Below are 16,089 nucleotides of genomic sequence, written 5' to 3' on the forward strand. Positions count from 1 at the left end.
GCCAGAGGCTGACGCTCTGAGGAAGGGAGTCCTCGTGTATGTCTCTAAAACGCACAGAAAAACCACCGCCTCACAATCTTTGGAGGCACAGCGATTGCCAGCGTACCTCAGGGAAGTGTTTGCGAAACCCGCAGAGTTGGTTTATCAGTGCCAGTCGTCAGGCTGGTGCTGTCAGATCAGAAGACTTTGCAAGAATTCCCTCTGCACTTCCTCTTTAGGAGCAAACAGAGCAATAATCTCTTAGCCCTGCCCCCTTGTGAACTCCTCTGACAGATTCAAGGAGAGGAAGTTGCTGCTGAGACTGGGAAAGGGAATAGGGTTGCTAAATCCAATTCAAGAAATAATTTGGGATTTTGGGGGTGGAGCCAGGAGACATTGGGGGTGGAGTCAGCAACATTACAATTTCATATACCATTTTCTTCAACCATAAATTACAAATCATATCAGCGCCGTGTGAGTGATCCATTTTGGAGTGCTGAGTGGGAAATGCCTCTTCAAGGAAGGGTCCATCGGAAACATAAGAACATAAGAGAAGCCATGTTGGCCAATGGCCCATCCAGTCCAACACTCTGTGTCACAGAGTGGTCAAAAAAATCCAAGTGCCATCAGAAGGTCCACCCGTGGGGCCAGGACACCAGAAGCCCTCCCATTGTGCCCCCCCCCCAAGCACCAAGAATACAGAGCATCACTGCCCCAGACAGAGTTCCAACAATACGCTGTGGCTAATAGAAGAAGAAGAAGAAGAAGAAGAAGAAGAAGAAGAAGAAGAAGAAGAAGAAGAAGAAGAAGAAGAAGAAGAAGAAGAAGAAGAAGAAGAAGAAGAAGAATTGCAGATTTATACCTCGCCCTTCTCTCTGAACCAGAGACTCAGAGCGGCTTACAATCTCCTATATCTTCTCCCCCCACAACAGACACCCTGTGAGGTAGGTGGGGCTGAGAGAGCTCTCACAGCAGCTGCCCTTTCAAGGACAACTCTGCGAGAGCTATGGCTGACCCAATGCCATTCCAGCAGGTGCAAGTGGAGGAGTGGGGAATCAAACCCGGTTCTCCCAGATAAGAGTCCATGCACTTAACCACTACACCAAACTGGCTCTCACACCAAACTGGCTCTAATAGCCACTGATGGACCTCTGGACCTCATAGAGTTAAACAGTAACACACGCTAGTCAGAGGCTTCTTCCGCACCCACTTTTTTGAATTTCATCTCCGTGATCTTTTGAAGCTATCATATACGCCGCCTGGAAAATAGGAAGAGAAGTGCCAGAAACCGGCAAAGCACTTTTTCCTTGACAGAATCATTGAAAGCGCTAGCACTTTAACTCGGTCCCGCAAGAGTGGGCGGGTGAAGCTTCTGAAGTCAGGAACTGACATGCACACATGGAAAAGACTGAACTGGGAATTCTGTTGATATGATTCGTAATTTATTGTTGAAGAAAGCGGTATATGTGGGGGTTGTTTTGTAGGAAAATAGGTAGTGGAGCTCATCCAGGGCTTGTTATGCAGCTGCACCTACTATTCAATGGACAAGGTGGGAAGGAGGAGGTGGAACTCTCAGAAAGGTTCAGGAGCTGTGCTCCTGTGAGCTCCCACTGAATCCAAGGCCTGGGTATATGAAATTGTAGTATTGCTGAAATATATGTATTTTTGTGTATAAGAATTTATTCTGTGGGCTGTTTCTGCTTTAAGAGAAGAACTGCATACAGTTTTTCTGTATGTTCCAACTTCCATGTGGGGCCTGGACTGGAGATCTCCCAGAAGGGATAACTAATTTCCAGCCTACAGAGATCAGTTCCCCTGAAGAAAATGGCTTCTTCGGAGGGTGGACTCAATGGTATTATACCCCACTGAGGTCTCTCCCTTCCATATCTCCATGGTTTTCCCCATCTGAGGCTGGTGATCCTATCTTGAACTGTGGGTCACGTCAAGATACAGCTCTGGCCATGATCCCCGATCTGAAAGGGAGAAAGTCAGCTGTTCAGGGAACTCTTTATCCCTCCCCTGCCTATGTCTATGGCGGGGATGGCCAAACTGCTGCTCGGGGTCCACACATGGCTCCTTCACACATATTGCGTGGCTCTTGAAGCACCCAATGCCCCATCGGCCGGCTTGGAGAAAGCATTTGTTTCTTTAAATAACCTCTCCAAGCCAAGCCAGCCAGCAGTTTGGAGAACACCAGGGCTTATTTTTGAGCAGGAACGCACAGGAATGCAGTTCCGGTTGGTTTGGTATCAGGGGGTGTGGCCTAATATGCAAATGAGCTCATGCTGGGTTTTTTTTTCTACAAAAAAGCCCTGTGTGAAACAATGGTGATGTCAGGGGGTGTGGTCTAATATGCAAATGAGTTCCTGCTGGGTTTTTTCTATCAAAAAAGCCTTGGAGAACACATTTAAAGTTAAATTTGCTGCCTTTCCACCTCTCCTTCTCCCAATCTATTCCCCTCCCTCCCTTCCTTGTGGCTCTCAAACATCTGATGTTATGTCTTGCGACTCTCAAACATCTGGCATTTATTCTGTTTGGCTCTTGTGTTAAGCAAGATTGGCCACCCCTGCTCTATGGTATTGTGTGGTGGAGTAACCTCTGGTTCCTGTGGAGGGCCTGTGGCTCAGTGATAGAGCATTTGCTTATAGAATCAGAGAGTTGAAAGGGACCTCCAGGGCCTTCTGGTCCAATCCTCTGCACAATGCAGGAAATTCATCTCCCCACACACCCCCAGTGACCTCCCTGCTGCATGCTCAGAAGATGGCCAAAAAAACCTCCCCAACTCTCCAAGATCCCTGGTCAAACTCACCTTGGCATGCAGAAGGTCCCAGGTTCAATTCCTGGCATCTCCAGCAAGGAATGAATCATAAATGATGTCAACAACCTCTGACTAAGCCCCTGGAGATCCCACACCAGTCAGAATAGGGGAAGAAGGAGAAGATGATGATGATGATGATGATGATGATGATGATGATGATGATATTGGAGTTATACTCCATCCTTCACTCCGAATCTCAAAGACTCAGAGCAGCCTTCAATCACCTTTACCTTCCTCCCCCACAACAGACACCCTGTGAGGAAGGTGGGACTGAGAGAACTCTTCCCATTTCAAGGACAGCTCTGTGAGAGCTATGGCTGATCCAAGGCCATTCCAGCAGCTGCAAGTGGAGGAGTGGGGAATCAAACCCGGTTCTCCCAGATAAGAGTCCGCACTTAACCACTACACCAAACTGGCTCTTCATATCTTCATATGTTCAGGGACGACTCTGTGCATTCTCATGCCCCAAATCAGTGTTTGCAATCTAGTTTCTGTGAAGGAAGGGAAAGTTTTGGTGTGATGTCACTCGACAGGGAATTTTGACATTCTGAAATGTGAGCATTTGGGAAACCAGACATTGTGCAATGGTATTCAAATAATGCATAACATAATCAAAAGGAGAAGTGCTGATACGAAGGAACTGTAGCATTCTGTTTTGTTTGACAGGAGATACTCCAGAAATTCTAGCTTGGATTTGACTGCTGTGGTTGCTCTTCCTTCCTTCCTTCCTTCCTTCCTTCCTTCCTTCCTTCCTTCCTTCCTTCCTTCCTTCCTTCCTTCCTTCCTTCCTTCCTTCCTTCCTTCCTTCCTTCCTCTTGCTTTTTAGGCACAACTGCGCAGCATGAATACAGACAGCGTCTCCAACCTCTAAAGAGCAGGTGGAGACCTCCAGTTGCTACAACTAATAGCCAGATGGCCAAATTAAGTTCTCCTGGTTAAGTTCTCCTGCTTTGGAGGGTGGACTCTATGGCAGGGGTGGCCAACGGTAACTCTCCAGATGTTTTTTGCCTACAACTCCCATCAGCCCCAGACAGCATGGCCAATGGCTGGGGCTGATGAGAGTTGTAGGCAAAAAACATCTGGAGAGCTACCGTTGGCCACCCCTGCCCTATGGCATTATACCCCACTGAGGTCCTTCCCCTCCCCAAACCCTTCCATCTCCAAACTGTACCCCCCCCCCAACCTCCAGGTATTTCCCAACCCAGACCTGTCACCCCTATGGCATGGATCTGTGACAGGGGTCCCCAACCTTTTTGACTCCACAGGCACCTTTGGAATTCTGATCCAATATGGTGGGCACTGCCACAATATGGCTACTGCAGGAGGCGGGGCCAGCCACAAAACAACTGCCATGGCATGCCCGTCATCATACAGTGAGGGTCCTGGGCTTCTAACTCAAATGCTTGTGTTCATTTCAATACCAGAAGTACCAGCCTAACTAGTTTGAGCCTGATACGCCTTAAAGCATTTCCTGTATTCCCCCTACAACAGTAAGAATAAAGATAAGGTAGCAAAACTGGGAGAAATGGCACTCTCCTGGATTATTGCTACTATGAACGGTCTCTGAACTTTTTATTACATTGGCATTTTACCTAATTACATCTCACTTTGTACTATTTGCACAGGGGTGGCCAAACTGTGGCTCTTATTGTGTGGCTCTCGAAGCCCCTACTGCCCCATTGTCCAGTTTGTCTCTCTAAATCAGGAGTGGCCAACGGTAGCTCTCCAGATGTTTTTTGCCTACAACTCCCATCAACCCCAGCCAGCATGGCCAATGGCTGGGGCTGATGGGAGTTGTAGGCAAAAAACATCTGGAGAGCTACCATTGGCCACCCCTGCTCTAAATCACTTCTCCAAGCCAAGCCAGTCAGTGGCTTGGAGAATGCATCTAAAGTTAAAGTTGCTTTCTTTCCACCCCCCTCTCTCTCCTCCCTTCCCCATCTATTTTTCGTCCTTCCTTCCCTGCCTCCCTCAAACATCTGACATTCATGTCTTGTGGCTCTCAAACATCTGACATTTATTCTACGTGGCTCTTACGTTAAGCAAGTTTGGTCACCCCTGTATTTGTATTTCATAGTCTTTGGACTCTGTTTACGTCTGTTGTGTGGACTTTGTGTTTAATGCCGGGTATTAGTTCCTGCCTGGCTCATTGGAGCCTTTAGGCTTGAGCTTGGGGACATGGGAACAATGTGTAGCAGGATCCAAATCTCTGCTTCCCTGGACCAATCGCCAGCCTCCTGCTGGTTCAAATGACCCAATGACCTTCTAGCGCAGGAATTTTGGAGTGTATATAGCCAGCCCAGTTCCCCAGGGTTAGTCTGCCTATTACAATGCTGTAATCACTAATAAAGAGCTGTGATCAACTGCAACTAAAGCTTCCTCATGCATCAAACCCACTATTTAATAACGCCTTTCCCCTGTATATATAAATGTCAGCCCAATGGGCATAAGGATATAAAAAGCTGCCTTCTACTGAGTCAAACCACTTGTCCATGACAGTCAGTATTGCCTGCTCAGACCAGCAGCAGCTCTCCAGGGTCACAGGCAGAGAAAAGTCTTTCATATCACCGGCTGCCAGATTCTTTTACCTGGAGATGCCGGGGATCGAATCCAGGACCTTCTGCATACCAAGGAAATGCTCTGCCACTGAGCCACAGCCCCCACTACGCTGGTGTGCTGTAGTGCTTAGTGCAGTAACACCCACACAGAGGTTCAGGAGCCACCTGTGGTTCTCTGACATCACATGCCACCTGTGGCTCTTGTGAGCTATTAGGGTTGCCAGCCTCCAGGGGAGACCTGGAAGCCTCCCAGAATTACAACTGGCCGCCAGATTACAGAGATCAATTCCCCTGGAGAAAACGGCTGCTTTGGAGGGTAGACTCTCTGAAGGGTTGCCAGACCACCAGGTGGGGGTCCCCCACTGACAGTCCCCTTTTTCAGCTGGCAGGCAGGGGACTTACCCCCCCCCCTCCAAAAAAGGGAGGAACATCTGACGTTTTAGCAACATGCCTACATGACTTCAGTGTTACCTGGAACCAAAGTAGGAACATTGGGTTTTGGGCACACTGAGTTTGGGGCAAATTGGGGAGTGAAGTAGGCACATTGGGTTTTGGGCACACTGAGTTTTGGGCAAATTGGGGAGTGAAGTAGGCACATTGGGTTTTGCTCTGGGTTCGGGGCAAAAATTCTATGGTAAAAGCTAATTCTACCATAGAGATTTTTGCTCAAAAAAACAGAGTATCACTCTAACGTCTCCGATGTGCCTAAATCACTTCTGGGTCACTTTGGAAGTCGTGTGGGCATGTTGCAGAATCATCAGATGAAATTCCCTGTTCCCTGTAAGCCCACCCCCCCCCCCATCCCTCTCACCTGTTACCAGGAGAGATCTGACCAGTGTTCCCTCTAAGCTGAGTTAGTTTGAACTAGCTCACAGTTTTTTAGCTTTCGCTCTGGCTCACACGTTTTTGTCTCAGCTCAGGAAGGATGGCCCCAGAGCAATTTAATATATGCAGTAGCACACAACTTTAATGCCAGTAGCTCACAAAGTAGAATTAGAGGGAGTATTGGACCTGGCAATCCTAACTCTCTGGTATTATACACTGTTGAGGTTCCTTCCTTCCATAAACCCCAGCCACCCCTAGACTCCATCCCCAAATCTCCAGGAACTTCTCATTTGGGAGCTGGCAACCTCAACAAAAAAGGAAGGGTTCAAATACACAAATCAGAGCATGATGACCCATTGGTTAACAGACCGCTTCTGATGAGCCAAACCACCAGTTTGGTTAAGCAAATGTTCCCCATTCATTTGGAGAACCAGCCAGACCAGACCAAATCAAGACACTAACCAGAGTGTGGTTAGTGGTCAGACTGTCAGGCTGGATTCACACCAGTACCTTGAGGCAGCAGTAGGGTTGCCAATCCCCAGGTGGGGGCAGGAGATCCCCTGGTTTGGAGGCCCTCCCCCACTTCAGGGTAATCAGAAATCTGGGGGCGGGGGCGGGAAATGTCTGCTGGGCACTCATTATTCCCTATGGAGACCAATTCCCATAGTGTATAATGAAGAATTGATCTGCAGGTATATGGGGTTCGGAGGGGGTGGGGTTGAAGTAGAGGCACCAAATTTTCAGCATAGCATTCAGTGCCTCTGCCCAAAATACCCAGCAAGTTTCAAAAGGATTGGACCATGGGGTCCAATTCTATGAGCCCCAGAAGAAGGTGCCTCTATCCTTCATTATTTCCAATTGAGGGAAAGCATTTAAATGGTGTGCAGTCCCTTTAAATGGTGATGGCCAGAACTCCTTTTGGAGTTCAATTATGCTTGTCACACCCTTGCTCCAGGCTCCACCCCCAAAGTCTCCTGGCTCCACTCCCAAAGTCTCCAGATATTTCTTAAAATTGGACTTGGTAACTCTAGGCAGCAGCCTCCTGTCACAGAAGCCGGCATAGTTGAAAGGGCCCTGGGGCAGTCAGACAGTGTGTGGACCGCTGCCAGAACAAGGACGGGCTGTGCGTGCCCTGGAGGAGTGGTCACACCACTCAAGCCCATGAGAGATGCTTTCCTGGCACTCCCCGGCCGTTCAGACAGCCGGGAAAGGTGACAGGGAAACGCTTCTGAGATTTGCTACCACTTACTACCTGATAGTTTTTTGAAGCGGCAGAGCAACAAGGTAAGGGCGAGAGTGAGGTGGGACCCAGATGTGCACGTTTTAACATGCCTTTTTAATCCAGAATGGGGAATTCCTGTATCAGCCAAAATTGGCTGAATGCAGCCTCAGACAGGACTTAGCAGACTGGAGTTCAGATCCCCCAGTAAGCCAAAAGCTCATTGGATGACCCTGAGACATTCATGTCAGCTGGGGCTCAGTGGTAGAGCATTTGCCTGGCAGGCAGAAGTTCCCACGTTCAATTCCTGGCCTCTCCAGTTCAAAGGATCAGGTGGCAAGTGATGTGAAAGACCTCTGCCTGAGACCCGGGAGAGCCACTGCTGATCTGAGTAGACAATATTGACCCCTTTTCTCTGAATCAGAGACTCAGAGCGGCTTACACTCTCCTATATCTTCTCCTCCCACAACAGACATCCTATGAGGTGGGTGGGGCTGAGAGGACTCTTGCAGCAGCTGCCCTTTCAAGGACAACCTCTGCCAGAGTTATGGCTGACCCAAGGCCATTGCAGCAGCTGCAAGTGGAGGAGTGGGGAATCAAACCCGCTTCTCCCAGATTAGAGTCCACATACTTAGCCACTACACCAAGCTGGCTCTATGAAGCAGCACTAGGTATGTGCTCCAGGACAAAACTGGATTAAAACATTATCTGTAGTTACTTACAAACTTTCTACCGCTGTGATGCACTTTGAGAAATGTACCTTCCAGACTTCTGAAAACGTAACCTTACTTCAGCCAAGAAATTATTTCTACAAGGATGGAGTTCACAGCACAGGGATCAGACCCAACCAGTGACCAGTGTCACCGTCATACAAGACTTCCCTGTTCCTACACATGCTGTTCCCACTTTGGGTGTACAAAAGGACTTTGTCCTCACACACACTCACTGTTAACACAAGCAGAACTGGTGCAGAGATGGAGTGATTTGGCCCTTGCAGATGAGGACATGGGTATTTGAATGATAACTGCCTTTGATGTATGCAAGATGATGATACTGGATTTATATTCTACCTTCCACTCCCAATCTCAGAGTCTCAGAGCGGTCACAATCTCCTTTACCTTTCTCCCCCACAACAAACACCCTGCAAGGTAGGTGGGGCTGAGAGAGCTCCTACAGAAACTGCCCTTTCAAGGACATCTCCTACGAGAGCTATTGCTGACCCAAGGCCATTCCAGCAGCTGTAAGTGGAGGAGAGGGGAATCAAACCTGGTTCTCCTAGATAAGAGTTCACACACTTAACCACTACACCAAACTAGATAGATCCAAGTGGGCAGCTGTGTTGGTCTGAAGTAGTTGAACAAAGCAGGAGCCAAGTGGCACCTTTAAGACCAACCAAGTTTTATTCAGAACGTAAGCTTTCGTGTGCTCTCTAAGCACGCTTCATCAGACGAGGGAATCAGGTATCGTGGACTGAAATACAAGCAGTTTGTTGATTAAGTGTGCAGTCCGATCACGTGGTAAACCAGTGTGGCTTGGCTTGGCCATTTGGTCTGGATAGCCATAAAAGGTAATAAAGTCCTCTGCCAGTTGGTGTTTCTGTAAATCTAGGTGAATCACAAAAGGACGTGTATCTCCTAGTTGTAGTAGGAAATACACGTCCTTTTGTGATTCACCTAGATTTACAGAAACACCCATTGGCAGAGGACTTTATTACGTTTTATGACTATCCAGACCAAATGGCCAACCCACACTGGTTTACCATGTGACCAGTCTGCATACTTAATCAACAAACTGCTTGCATTTCAGTCCTGATCCCCTCGTCTGATGAAGTGTGCTTAGAGAGCACACAAAAGCTTACGTTCTGAATAAAACTTGGTTGGTCTTAAAGGTGCCACTTGGCTCCTGCTTTGTTCACGTACACCAAACTAGCTCTCTCACTAAAGAACAGGGTCTTTCTGAGCATGTGCGGTGTGCATTCTTTTGGCTGCTACTTTTGCATAAGTCAATGCAAAAGTAGCTGCAATTAAAGTTACATCAAAGGATTCTTTTTTTAAAAAAAAATGCAGCTCAAAGGCGTGGAAGAATCCTGCTTTCCTCTGAGCTCCCTTCATTGCTAAGGGCTGGTGCCATCTGCTGCAATACCAGACATTGACAGTAGGGGATACATGATTTCACAACACATCTAAGTTGTTTATTCATGTTTGTTGGGCAGGTGATGATTGAACTAACACTTTGGGTAAAACTGAGCTTATTTCCATTTCGCCGCAACCATGGTGCATTGCACAGAAGACAGAGATCATTTTTTTCTGTAGGCACTGCCGTACTTTTAATTTGATACTCTTGTGGTTTGGCTCCGAAACCAAAGAGCATAGTCCCAACGCATCTTCTGCTGTGTTCTGTGTGAAACATTCATGTTATATTCTTATGTATATGGTGCAGAGAGGTCCATCAGTGGCCATTCCCTGGAAGGTATAAATGGAAGACTCTGTCTGGGGAAGTGATGCTCTGTATTCTTGGTGCTTGGGGGGCAACAGTGGGAGCATTTCTAAAGTTCTGGCCCTGGGTATCATGTGGGTTTTGGCTACTGTGTGACACAGTGTTGGACTGGATGGGCCATTGACATGATCCAACATGGCTTCTCTTACATCCTAAATCAGCTCTGGTTTCTCCTCAGGCCGTATAAATCTTTGACTTTTTACTAAATATTCCCGCAGAGAGGAACATTTGGGTTTTTCATTAATTTTTGAAGCTCTACAAGTGTTGACTGGATTCTTTCTAAGCTTAAAAACAGATTTCGTGTTCTTTCCTTAAATGCGTATGTGTGTATTTTAGGTATTCAAACCCCAGGTGTGTTAACGCCTGCCTTTGAGGAAGCGTGCTTTTGCTCACCAGAGCTTCTACTGGGAACGATGCTCTTTGGCTTTGAAGTGCCACCGAATGCCTGTTCAGTCCCGCCATTACAGAGTTAACCTGGATGAAGAACAAAGTTTGAGTCCAGTGGCACCAGGGCTTTTTTTGAGCAGGAACGCCATTGCAGTCTGCTTTGTGCCAGGGGTTGTGGCCTAATATGCAAATGAGTTCCTGCTGGGCTTTTCCTACAAACCCCCCCACTGCATGGTAGCTTTAAGACCACAAACGTTTTATTTTGGGCAGGGCTTTTTTGGTAGAAAAAGCCCAGCAGGAACTCATTCTCATATTAGGCCACACCCCCTGATATCATCATCGTTTCACGTAGGGCTTTTTTGTAGATGCTAAACCAGCAGGAACTGCGTTCCTGTGTGTTCCTGCTAAAAAAAAAAAAAAAGGCCCTGGATCTGGGTATAAACTTTCGTGTGCGTGCACAGTTCTCTGAAGAAGTGTGCTTCGCTGAAGCAACCGCAATCCTTCCAGGGACAAATTGCGGCTTCTAGCAAAACAACCTTCCCCTCCGCCCCAATGCCTTACACCAACAACGCCACCCACCGCGGCCTAAGAGTATAACCTCCTGAAACCGAAATTACCAATAAGAGGAGGAAACCTGATACTCAAAATAATAAAGGAACCAAATCTACTTTTAAACAGAAGCAAAGGGAGCTCTGCCGAAGCAGAGCCTCAAAAAATTCACGAAACACTCATAAATGTTCCTCTCCACGGAAATCTTTAGTAAAAGGCGAAAGATTTATGCGATCTGAAGAGAAACCAGAGTATACTTCTTCCAAGCAACCGTGCAACTGCACAGCGGCGGCGGTGGGCTCTGAGGTTACAGTGGCCACCCGCATAGCGCGTGAACTTTCGCCACCCGGCGCACCAGACGACGTCGCTCCGGTTCGGTCCTACACTCAGAACCGCGCCGCGTGAATAAGCTCTGGCGCCTCCGGAGAAGCCCGGTCTCCAGCACAATGCATAACGCTCGCCTCCAAATGCAAATGAACTCTCCCGGACACCGCCCGCCTCCCCGCTCCGCCTTTGCAGGAGATCCTGCGCCCTCTGGACGTCGCACCGTGAATTGCAGCCCTCCTCTGCACGCACCAAACCGGGTTAATGCAAAGAAAGGAATTGAACAAAGCAGGACTCAAGTGGTACCAGACCAACTCAGATCAAAGGTTTGCTCAATTTGTTAATTTCACTATTCTGCCATTGTACCATTTTACATTCTAAACCACTGCCTACCAGATAATTTTACTTCACTGTCATTGGTTCTTAAATCTGTACCATGTTGCATTCTGGGCCACTGCCTACTAGCTATGTATGGCTTTGGTCAGTGCGCTGGATTCCTCGTCTGATGAAGTGTGCTTAAGAGCACACGAAAGCTGACGTTCTAAATAAAACTTGGTTGGTCTTAAAGGTGAAACTTGACTCCTGCTTTGTTCAACTGCTTCAGACCAGCACGGCTGCCCACTTGGATCTATCTGCAAAGAAAGGAAGGCGCCGTTCCAGATCTCTGAGCTGGGAATTCTCGCCTTTGCATCCTGAAAACGAACCCGAGCCCTTTCATGCCACTCTAATCCAGGCCCTTTCGGGGGCTTCTGTTGTTATTCAGTTGCCAAAAGAAATGAGCTCGACGCCTGCTCCTCCCGTGCGTTTGAAGTTGCATCCCCAAACAATTTTGGGAATTGTGCAGCGCCTCTAGAGGGCGCAGGATCCCCCTGCCAGGCTTCCGTCGGCCCTGTGAAGGCAAGGCTGGGAGGCGGGCGGTGTCCGGGAGAGCTTATTTGCATTTGGAGGCGACCATCATGCATTGCGCAGGAGACCGGGTTTCTCCGGAGCCGCCGAAGCTGTTTCCCGCAGCGCGGTTCTGACGGCGGGCCCGAACTGGAGCAGAACCGTAGCGACATCGACTGGCGCGCCGGGTGGCGAAAGTTCATGCGCTGTTCGGGTGGCCACTGCAACCTCAGAGCCTACTGCGGCCGCTGTGCTGTTGCATGGTCGCTGAGCAAAAGCATACTCTGGTTTCTCTTCAGATCGCATAAATCTTTCGCCTTTTACTAAAGATTTCCGTGGAGAGGAACATTTATGAGTGTTTCGTGAATTTTTTGAGGCTCTACTTCGGTAGAGCTACCTTTACTTTGGTTAAAAAACAGATACAATGCTTGTGTTGCTCATTTTGTAAGCTTGGTTATCATTTCCAGTGGCTCCATAGCACTGTGGTCTGAACTTTCTGTTCACAACCTGAGTTTGATTCCAGCGGAAGCTGGATTCAGGTAGCTGGTCCAAGAAAACATTGTGTTGGAAAAGACTGGTGCTTGCACAGGGGACCTTTCCTTTCCTTTTCACTTGCAGGCTGCAATTACACATGCTAAGTAATGCAGTTTCAACCCACTTTCAAGCTGGTCAGTTTACACCATGGTTGGCCAAACTTGCTTAATCCAAGAGCCACATAGAATACATGTCAGATGTTTGAGAGCCATGAGACATGAACGTCAAATGTTGGAGAGCTGCAAGACAGGAAGGCAAGCAGATGGTGGGAGAGAGAAGTGGAAAGAAAGCAACTTTAAATGCATTCTCCAAGCTGCTGGCTGGCTTGGCTTGCAGAAGTGATTTAAAGAGAGAAATGTCTTCTCCAAGCCATGCAATGGGGGTGAGGGGGGCAGGTGATTTTGAGAGCCACACAATATGTGTGAAAGAGCCACAGGTAGCTCCTGAGCCACAGTTTGGCCACCCCAGGTTTACACAGTGAAATCCAGTTGGAAAGTGCATTGAAAGTGGATTGAAACTGTGGATTGAAACTGCATTATTTGGCATGTGTGATCACAGCCTCTTTGTGTACATCTGTTTTAAGGTACTGCAGCCTTATAGTTCTGTTTCAAGAAATCTGTTAGCATTAACCATGCTCTTTTACAACCTTACAGCTCTCCTCTCGCTCAAATACTCCTTTGTTCCCTCAAATCTCTTTGGCCGGTCCTTGAAACAAGGCTGCTCACACATAGAATCATAGAGTTGGAAGGGATGTCCAGGGTCGTCTAGTCCAACCCCCTGCACAATGCAGGAAACTCACAAACACCTCCCCCTAAATTCACAGGATCCATTGCTGTCAGATGGCCATCTAGCCTCTGTTTAAAAACCTCCAAGGAAGGAGAGCCCGCCACCTCCCAAGGAAGCCTGTTCCACTGAGGAATCGCTCTAACGGTCAGGAGGTTCTTCCTAATGTTGAGCCGGAAACTCTTTTGATTTATAGAACCACTAAGAGAAGACATGCTGGATCAGATGCCAATGGCCCAGCCACGTCCAGCGCTCTGTCACATAATAACCCAAACCCAGGGGCCATCAGGAGGTCCACCAGAAGAGCCTGAACTCCGCAAGCCCTCTCAGCGTTGTCCCCCAAGCACCAAGAATACAGAGCATCACTGCCCCAGACAAAGTGTTAAGAACCTTACAGAATCCACGTTGAATCAGGCCAATGGCCCATCCAGTCCAACACTCTGTGTTACATAATTGTCAAAACTCAGGTGCTATCAGGAGGTCCACCAGCAGGGCCAGAACTCCAGAAGCCCTCCCACTCCCCCCCCCTCACAAGCACCAAGAATACAAAGTATCACTGCCCCAGGAGTAAGAACATAAGAGAAGCCATGTTGGATCAGGCCAATGGCTCATCCAGTCCAACACTTTGTGTCATGCAATGGCCAAAACCTGGGTGCCATCAGGAGGTCACTGGCAGGACAAGTACTCCAGAACCCTCCCCCAGTGTTGCCCCCCCCCCCCAGCACCAATAGTACAGAGCATCGCTGCCCCAGACAGAGCAGTTCCCTCCATATCTTGTGGCTAATAGCAAGTCACGCTCCACACGAATTTTAAAAAAAAGTCTCCATCAGCAAAAGAGCCCCCCACTCCGACCTACGGGCATTGGGTCAGTTCCCACTCAGTCTGCAAAGCAAGCTATGCCCGGGCACCAAGCTGATTGGGGCAAAGACTCCGCTTGGGAAACTTTCCACAAAGCACCCTGGGAATTGTAGTTTGAGGAAGGAATGCTGAGAGCTGTTTCACCGTCCCTGGGAAATTGGTGTTCCTGCCTCCCACCCCCGCCCACAAATCCCTCTTCTTAGTCGCTTGTGGAAAGACTCGGTTCAGATTCATTGGAGGTCTTTTTAAAAGCCTCAGCCCCCAATGGAGGAGGAGGAGGTTTACAGTGACCGGAATCAAACTGAAATATCAATTACATTTGCATTATCTGGGTTGTGGATAAAAAAAGTTGTAGATTGAGTGTACTGAGAAAATGTATTTTCAGAGAGGAAAGAGGACTACTTCTGCCAAGGAGTGGAGAGAGAAAGATGGAGAGAAGTTTCTCTAAGGTAGGAGGCATACTGAATGTAGATTTCACATGAGTCAGGACAGGTGAGAAAAGGGAACATTCGCACTGCTCCTCCCCTACTGTGAGCAAGAGACCCCCAACTTGTTATATACGGACATCGTAATCACCCGTTTGGTTGCCAGGGTGCCTGGAGAATCAACTCACACACATCTGCTGTGAGACGTGGGTTTTATCGATCATGTTATAAGAGACTTATGTGAATACTAACAGCCTCAGAGTTACAACAGCACTCTATATCTCTGGAATAGTGCTAGCCAGGAGTACAGATGGGTTTCCAGCCACTCCGTGCGTGCACCATCTCAGCCGTTGCAGTGGAAGAAGTCGCATCACCAGGAACTGTCCGGGCAAGCAGTTTCCAGCCTTGACCATGAAAGCCATGTTGGTAGGCTAACATCATCAGCGACCATCTTCCTGCAGTGCCAAACTCCATGACAGAGAAGCGAGAGGCTCACATACTCAACAGCTGTTACATCTACATAAGGCAATCAAGCTTAGCTTAGGCGTGGATCCTGCCAGACCGCCCAAGTCTTTGTCTAATGGAACTTTAGACAATGGATGGTGCTAGCCAGAAGAGCAGAAGAGGAAGACCAGCTTCACCTAGAGTTCTTTGTATAAATTGGATGTCACCTTAGGTACCAATTTGGCTCTCTATTGTCACCTTTAGATAAGTTTGGATAGCTCGTTTAATCACCTCCACCAAATACCTTCACTCCTGCCATGCCCTGTCATTCTGGAGCCCCTTTTCCTGAGGAAATACACCATGTGACACCACATCATGCCCCATCTGACCCAGCGTCATAATCCTTTTTCCCTCCTACCTCCTAAGGGCTTAAGGAAGATCTTATAAGTGCTGACCCTACATCCCACACGTGTGCATCTGACAGTACCACATACTCCACTGTTAAGATATTCCCCCGATACCTGATCAGTTGAGGGTCCTTCCCCCATCTCCTTTTTTATCACCATTGGGGCCTTCCTCGAAGACTACGATAGGTAATTATTACCCTGTTTGTCAACCCTTGTGTTTACCCATCTATTTCAACCCTATCTGTATTAGGACTGTATGTATGTTGTGTGATTTTATACCCTTGTATGTTTGCCTCTATTTTATAATAAAACCCCTTAATTATTATATTATATTGCCTCATTATTGGGTAACTTCCAAAGCAGACGCCCTCTGTATAAATAGGTTTTAGATCTCGCTGAAAGGCTGATTGCCCTCTGCGCTAAATTCCCCAAAACCCTATTTTTAGGGCAAAATGCCTAACACTACCAATCAAAAGATAGCACATGTTAAAGGTAGGTAGGGGAGCGGTGTGGAAGGCTAAGCTTTCTGAAGTCAGCAATAGCAAATTATCCAAAGTTGGGGGTCCAAACCGTTGGGATATAGCAAGATCTAATTTAG

General features: G+C 47.9%; 3 non-coding genes across 3 annotated transcripts; 2 read left to right on the plus strand and 1 right to left on the minus strand.

The window, feature by feature from the left end:
* The first annotated feature begins 10,053 nt into the window (after positions 1 to 10,053).
* On the plus strand, positions 10,054 to 10,165 carry LOC132567854 (U5 spliceosomal RNA). The gene has a single exon (XR_009555127.1). It is a non-coding gene; the product is annotated as a U5 spliceosomal RNA (small nuclear RNA).
* Positions 10,166 to 10,970: 805 nt separating this feature from the next.
* On the minus strand, positions 10,971 to 11,086 carry LOC132567850 (U5 spliceosomal RNA). Its single transcript, XR_009555123.1, has one exon. It is a non-coding gene; the product is annotated as a U5 spliceosomal RNA (small nuclear RNA).
* A 1,233-nt stretch (positions 11,087 to 12,319) lies between these two features.
* Positions 12,320 to 12,435, plus strand: LOC132567848 (U5 spliceosomal RNA). The gene has a single exon (XR_009555121.1). It is a non-coding gene; the product is annotated as a U5 spliceosomal RNA (small nuclear RNA).
* Positions 12,436 to 16,089: the final 3,654 nt, after the last annotated feature.

This window comes from Heteronotia binoei, chromosome 2 (genome assembly GCF_032191835.1).
Source record: "Heteronotia binoei isolate CCM8104 ecotype False Entrance Well chromosome 2, APGP_CSIRO_Hbin_v1, whole genome shotgun sequence".
Lineage (NCBI taxonomy): Eukaryota > Metazoa > Chordata > Lepidosauria > Squamata > Gekkonidae > Heteronotia > Heteronotia binoei.